The sequence below is a fragment of the Uloborus diversus genome, chromosome 9 (genome assembly GCF_026930045.1).
Source record: "Uloborus diversus isolate 005 chromosome 9, Udiv.v.3.1, whole genome shotgun sequence".
Taxonomy (NCBI): Eukaryota; Metazoa; Arthropoda; class Arachnida; order Araneae; family Uloboridae; genus Uloborus; species Uloborus diversus.
The window spans coordinates 81,264,546-81,270,817 of record NC_072739.1 but is presented as its reverse complement, the minus strand read 5'-3'; positions in this window follow the sequence as shown (position 1 = coordinate 81,270,817).

The window sequence follows — 6,272 nt, the reverse complement described above, 5'->3', positions numbered from 1 at the left end:
ATGTAAATGTGGTTAAACTTTTCCCGTTGCAGTAAACCGTAAATACCAAAATGATCTATCATATAACTTTTAATAGTAAGTACAGACTAAATTTGGAGTGGTTTTCTGATTTGCAAAGAGATCACACTTTTAAGGCGAATTTTTATCAACAAATAGATTTTTTCCTTGTTTTGGCATTTGCAAAACTATCAATGATATCATTGTACTCTAGATTCTGAGTGAAATCATTATTTATTTTTAATTAACATGATAAATTAAGGGGATTTTAGGCCCCCCTGAAATCTAAGAGGAGGGGCCTGTGCCCCACATGCACCAGCGGTAATCAGGCTCTGCCCCCTCTAATTCAAATGACAAAGAATTTAATCATTCTTTGCGTCTAAGAACACGAATTCCCTATAAAAATTAAAAGCAAAAAATAAAAATTTTAAAATAGTTAAAATGAAATATGTAGGGAAAAAAATTAAATTTAAAATGAAAAACATGAAACTAGGCTTTTGTGAGCAGGGTCATCGCGAGATCAATAAACTAAAACTGTCTGAGAATTAGAATTTGACGAAAAATCTGAATATGATGTAAAATCATTATAAATGTGTGTTCAACAGAGTTTTATGCAGAGAAAGAAACTTAACAACAGGAATTTAGTTGTGCGTGTAGAAATGAGGGGGGTCCGAGGGTTCTCCCCCGGGAAATTTTCGAAATTGTAGCTCTGAAAACGCAATTTTAGATGATCTTCGGTAATTTCATGGAGAGAAGGATTTGGGTGCTCACCCCCAAAGAATTTTAAGAAATTGAAGTCCAATAAATGAAATTTTCGTCGATCTGTAATGGTATTTTATAGGGAGTGAGAGTCGAGGTGCACCCCGAAAAAGTTTTAAAATTGATGCATCGAAAACGCAATTGTAGGTCATGTTTGGTAACGTTAGGGTGATGGGGTTAGTGACCGATTAAGATACTGACGGTTCCCCCCCCCCCTCCTTCCGTAATCAAACCTTATAAAAATACAAATTTTACGGAGGGAAACTCCAGGGCTCAAGGTTATAGCGGTGCTCATCCACTAGCTCAAAATATTTATTGGGGAGCAGAGAAACTCACATCTTAAGTAAACAAAAGAAGAGTAACTAATATTAAGTTAAAAAATTCAGAAGAAACTTGAGTCCGATACCTAGCTTTATATTTAGATGAACCTCGCGAATCAGAACAGGTATAAAATTAAATTTATTTATATTTTCTTTCATTATATTATTTTTCCGGGATAACTTGGGAAAGCATGGAAAAGGGAAAACGATTACAACTACTAAGTTTTGCTAGCGCAAAAGCAGAATCAAGAGAAAAAATTGAAAATCTTTTGAAGAGCCTAGTTTGCTAAAACTCATTACAAGTATTTTATTTGATAACAAATAGAAATTGGAAACGGGTAAAACATCATCGTACAAATCACAGCTATTTGGAGGAAAATGTGTGGGCCGCCGAAGCGTGTTTGAAATAGAAAATAAAAGTTAAAATGTAGTGAGCGAGAATTATTGAAATGAATAGTCACACCAGCAGTTCTAAGCAGGACTGCGGAGTCGGAAGAAAAATGACCGACTCCGCAGGGAATTTTAGAGCCTTCGACTCTGATTCCACCCAAACTGGCAGAGTTGCAGATTTTAAGGGAAAATGATCGACTCCGACTGTTGAATTTTTAAACCTTCGACTCCTGACTCCGACTTCTTTGCCTCAAAATCAGTCCGACTTCAACTGCTCACCGTTGGTTCTAAGTTTTTGAATGTACTAAACGAAAGTAATGTGTGTGTGTGTGTGTGTGTTTTGTGTAATCAAAAAAAAAAAAAAAACGAAACTTGATAATATGATCTGCACTATGCTAAACTCGGTACAAACGAAGGTGAAAAATCGCGAATCTCGTTTTTCAAATTCAATGGTTTGCCGTAGTATTCAGAAAGGGCTATTACTACTGTACACTCCCCATTATCCGCGGAATTATTGGCCCAGATACCGCGGATAACGAAAGTCGCGGATAATGCGAAAAAGGTTTAAAACCAGAGGTAAAGAAGACAGAAATTATCTTTTGCTTGAGAATGATTGTATTGTAAATAAAACGTGAAACGTTTAAGGGGGTCCGGGACACATTTTGAATTTTTTTTTATTATGTACTTTAGAGTTTTGAAATTTTTTGAACTGATTCATCATTTATTTAATAAGCAAAATCATAACATAAATATGAAAAAAAATTATTTTTTTATTTAAATTTAATTAGTTTTTTTCAAAAAAATTGGGTTGCTTTAAATTGCTATAACTCAAAATATTGTTGGTCAATTTTCAATTTTTTTTCAAAAAAGTATGCACAAATATCTAAGCTTTAATTTTTATTCGGCGATTTTAAAAATATTGATTCAATAAAAAATAAAAAATATTTGAAGAAAAATTTCGAAAAATTCGAAGATACTTTTTTTTAAAAAAATCATAATTTTTGAAGTAAACGTTTTTTTCAAATTCGCCGAATAAAAATTAAAGTAAATTGCTTGAAAAAGATATGCTCCAAGTTTCATTACTTTATCTCTATCGGTTCCTGACTTATAAGAGTTTGAATGCAAGAAATCGGGAAAAATTGCATCATGGAGAAAAACGCGTTTAAAGTTTTAAAGTTATGTACACATTCGTTAGATGCATGCAACAAAAATAACTATAACTTTCGTTCTATTTAAGGTAGAAACAAGATTCAAACGTCCTCTTAAGCAGAAAAAAGCGGAGCAATTTTTCAAATTATAAAAAAAAATTGCAAAATTTGAGGATTTTTGTGTCCCGGACCCCCTTAAAAGAGATGCGGCATTAAAAAATATTTGTATTTCAAGCTCTACAGAACTAGAATAAATTAAAATTTAAATCATGAGTAGAAACTTTCCGTCAACCTAAAACATTCAACAGCCCAGAAGTGAAAACAGTGACCACAACAAAAAAGACCACCCCCATCAGAGAATTCCCAGAAGACCTGCAGGCGTTTTCCTAACCTTTCTCAATCGGAACAGATGATAAGGATAATGTCATACGCTCCTTCGGGGATAAACTAGGGGTCTTCAGTAAACACATGTGTTTTACCGAAATCAGCTGAACGCTTTCCCTTGAGGCACGTGTCAAAGAGAAGTTGATGAAAATGCATAACGACTTTCACGTTTTTTGAGAAGGAGCACTTGTCATGGGAAAGGGAAAAAAAAATCTGGGACGAATTGATTTCAGATCCGTGTTTTTGAAGAACAAAAATTTTCTCCACAAGGATTAAGTTAACTATTTTTTTTTCTTTTTCTGAGACTTTCGCGGATAATCCGCTCGTGGATAATCGAGAGTTTACTGTACTTCAAACAATAAGATTTACACTTATTTACTGTTATTTATAAAAATCAAAACATTGAAAATAACTAAAGCGTCTGGTGGACAAAAATATTGTTTCGGCTCTCCTGAAAAGAGCCAATTTTCACATTCGGTAGTTCAGCATAGCGCCGACGATATTACGCCATAAACAAACCTATTAAGTATCAAAGTAATTAACATTAATTGCACAAGTTTCTCTTGTGTAAGGTTTTTCTTTTTTTTAAATTAACTATATACCTAACTTTTTTATTTTTCAAATTTTTTGAAGCATTCATAATTCGAAAATGCATAACCCATTAGTTTCAAACTTTTTATTGAACATGCCAGTTGAAATCTGTCATACTTTCAAATTTCAAGTTTTAATTCACTTTCCAGACTAAGGGGGGGGGGATGCAAATTCAAAGTCTTACCTCAAAACTTATCTACATGGACCATTTTTGCAGATCTACGGAGTCGGAGGGAAAATAGCCGACTCAAACTCAGGGCTGGATTTAACGGGGCCCTAAGCTATTTTAGGTATGGGACCCCTTTTGTAGTTTTAACAACGTTTCTCTCGGTGGTGTAAGAGAGAGAGAGGCTTTTTTTTTTAAATTTTTTTTTCTCCTTTACTATGTCTGTCTCTTTCATCTGATACATACAGCAATACTTTAATTTTTGTTGATCGTGTTTTAATGTGTTTTTTCTGATGTCCTGTGTTAGATTGACCTTAAGAGGGGAAATGTTATCAAGAAAGTGACACATGACTCCCCTTTAAGTGGAGTACAAAATATTCCCAATTGTAGGGGGCCCGGGGATTTCTTCCCGGGAGGAAATTTTGAAAAATAGATATAAAATTCTGCATTTTGAAGCCTTATAAGATGTAGTTGGAACTACAAAAATATCAGGACAGAAATAGGCAAACAAAACTTTTTTTAAGTTATAAACTCTTTCAAAAATTAAGATAATACACAGTAAAAATTGTTTTTGATTCGAAAAACCAATGACAGCAGTCGACAGAGAGATACAGCGCGGGAAACGAAAAGACAACTCATTGCTTCTTGCTCACATTGGCTTTCGATACAATTAGTTTTTAATCACCCCTTCAACTCACCGACAAACAATTCAACTCCGACTCCTTTACCTTAAAATCAGTTCGATTCCAACTCTCACTCCGACCCCGCGATCACTGGCAGTGTTACAGGCATTGAGGGAAAATGACTCCGACTCTTGGAATTTTTAACCTACAAATGCCGACTCAGACTCTTTGTCTCCAAAATCTGTCCGACTCTGACTGCGCAGCACTGCTTTTTTACACTATTTTAGTACTTGGAAAAAAAAGCGTAATAAAAAAAATAGAATATAGCTTGAAAAAAAAAAAAAAAACTTAAACAAGATTGAGTCTGGTATCAGTCTGTAAGATGGTTTGATCGATCTCGAAGGAGCAATGTTGACTTTTGAATTGGACTTGGTCCGATCAAATGATTACAGCGGTCTGGGCTAAGCGCATCTTTTACTTTAAAGTTAGAAACATGAGTTTCGACTACATGATAACATCTGAAGAAAATAAATTTGGAAGCAAAATGTATGTTTTCAATTGCTTTTAACACATGATTTATTTATTTCTTTAATTTTCCCTTTTCCAAAAGGTTCGCCCCTCCCCCTCCCCCAGACATTTTTCTCAAAAAGAACACAAACCCGATGTTACCAACCCGACGCCCGATGCCACCAACCCGACGTTTAATAATCCAATGATTGTTTGGTGTGTTGATTCGCCAAGCCCAATGTTTAGTAAATCATTCTCATTTCTTCTTCATTCCCAACAAAACTATTATGCAGTCTACAAACAAGATCAATATAAGTTTTTGAGAAAAATGTATTTAAAATGTTAAACATCTATTTGCTTTTATTATATTAGTCCAAAGAATTTTTTTCCTGCATTTAGCATTTGCCGACAAGACATCATTACACTAAAAAATTAAAACATTAACTTTAGTACATACTTTAGTACACTTCCTTGTATGAGGTAAAAGGATAGTTTACTCATCGATATGTTTTGTTGCAGAATAATCCAACAATAATCAGAAAAGCTGTAAATAACTATAGTAATAACTTACTTGTAACTTCTGAGTGAAAATAAAGTACTTTAAAACGTACCAATGAGTGCGTCTGGGTCTGCACACTTGACATGCTGATGAAGAGCTGTTTAGCGAATGTAATAGAAAAGCAAAAATCTCCGAAGCATGTTTTTTCTCCCATGACCCCCCCCCCCCTCTCCTCTCGTCATTGTCATTCGGTACGTATTTATCTCGTAACCCGATGACGACGCCTTAGGTCTGACTGGTAATCACCACTACATTCTGCAGGGACGGGGAGGGTAGTCTAAGTGGTAGTCTTTTAGTCTAAGTGGACACCCTGAGGTCAAAACCAGCTCATCGACACCCTGCATCGACAAACAGAAATGTCAAGGATCAAAACACACCATTTCCCCCGAGGCAATAGCTGTATTTTGTCACCATCTGGACGACGTTATACGGACTCGGGCTAACCTTGCCTCAAAGGGGATTTATTTTTTGTTTCCTTTATATATATATATATATATATATATATATATATATATATATATATATATAAGATACTTCTACTTTTTTTCTACTAATTTTTTTTTCGAGTTCATATATGAGAAAATTTTTATCATTTACGATAAACGCCAAAGCAAACAGATTCCCCGACGAAATACTAAATTTTCCCCGACGGGGGGGCAAGACGTTTCCGACAGGGGGGCAATTGCCCCCCCTGCCCCTCCCTTGGAGCCACGTCTGTGATCGACCCATGAGCATCGGAATCAATTTATAAACGACCTTCTCGACTTTCCACAATCGTTTCGAGCACGAACACCGTATCCAGTGGCTTTCATTTGAATTTCGACGTCT